The following is a 1135-nucleotide window of genomic DNA, read 5'->3' as shown; positions in this document are numbered from 1 at the left end:
TGAATCGGTTTTAAGACGACGTTCATGTCTCTAACTTTTTCTCTTTTTAGGAAGCGAGCTTGATATGCGTGGCGATCGTTTCTCGACTTTCGGAGAGTTTAGATCGGTTTGCAAGATCTGGATGAACAATTATGGAACAATATATCGAGACAGGAAAAATCGCTTAAAACTTAGTTCGCTAGACTATCCGCCTAGGTTTTACGTTCCCTAAAGTTCTATGGCAGCCTCAAAGTAATTTCCTACGAAAATTCCAAGTCTGATTTCAAAAATTTCAAGTCGGAAATACCTTAGTTCACTCGAAGATGCAGTTTTGTCCCTTCTCAGTTTTGCGTGCTCATTTCCGTTTCCTATTCTCGTGTATGTTCGCCATTTCCGATATTGGTGTTTATCCTTTGAAACTTGACATTTATCTTCCGAACTTGACTGTTATCTTCTCCTTAGATAAGACGTCGATTTTTGTAAAAAGGTTCAACGTAATCTTATAGTTAAGGCGGCTGAAGAACTTCAGAACAAAATTTCCACATTCTCGCAGGAGGCTGGAGAGTCCTTCAAAGATGTGTGGATTAGATTTAGGTTCTTCCAGCGAGACTGTCCACACCACAGATTTAACAAAGTGCAGCTGCTAAGCCCTTTCTTCCGAGGTCTCGCCTTACAGTATGAAATGGCTCTTGATACGGCGAGTGAAGGAAACTTCACTACTCGAAACCCGTTGGAAGCTGTGAGACTTATCGAAAACCTTGCTAACAGCAGCAGCACCAAAAACACTGACTCTGAACGGAAGAAGTTTGTAGCCTCTATCGGGAAGGAACAAATGGACGAAGTAAGAGCTAAGTTAGATGTGGTGCACGAGCTTCTTAGGAAGCAAGTCTGTTTAGATGAAGGAGAAGTAGCAGATATGGAAGGAGAAGAAAATGTGAACTACATCGGAGGTACCGGATTCCAGAAATTTGGAAACCAGGGCGGAAACAGAAACTTCTTTGGAAATGGTCAAAGAAGTAACTAGAGTTCACAATTTCAAAAACCCTTCAACAACAGCAAAAGCTACTCGAACTCCTACTACCAGAATCCACCACCCCAGACTCAGGAAAGCAAGATCGAAGAGATGCTTGATCGAGTATTGTTGGGACAACAACAA

At 41.9% G+C, this 1135-nt stretch overlaps 1 non-coding gene across 1 annotated transcript; it reads right to left on the bottom strand.

Moving 5' to 3' along the window:
- Positions 1–499: 499 nt before the first annotated feature.
- Positions 500–606, bottom strand: LOC125579653. The gene has a single exon (XR_007317713.1). It is a non-coding gene; the product is annotated as a small nucleolar RNA R71 (small nucleolar RNA).
- Positions 607–1135: the final 529 nt, after the last annotated feature.

This window comes from Brassica napus, chromosome A10 (assembly GCF_020379485.1).
Source record: "Brassica napus cultivar Da-Ae chromosome A10, Da-Ae, whole genome shotgun sequence".
Classification (NCBI taxonomy): Eukaryota; Viridiplantae; Streptophyta; class Magnoliopsida; order Brassicales; family Brassicaceae; genus Brassica; species Brassica napus.
Note: the sequence above shows the minus strand (reverse complement) of the source record. Positions and strands in the feature narration are given on the sequence as shown.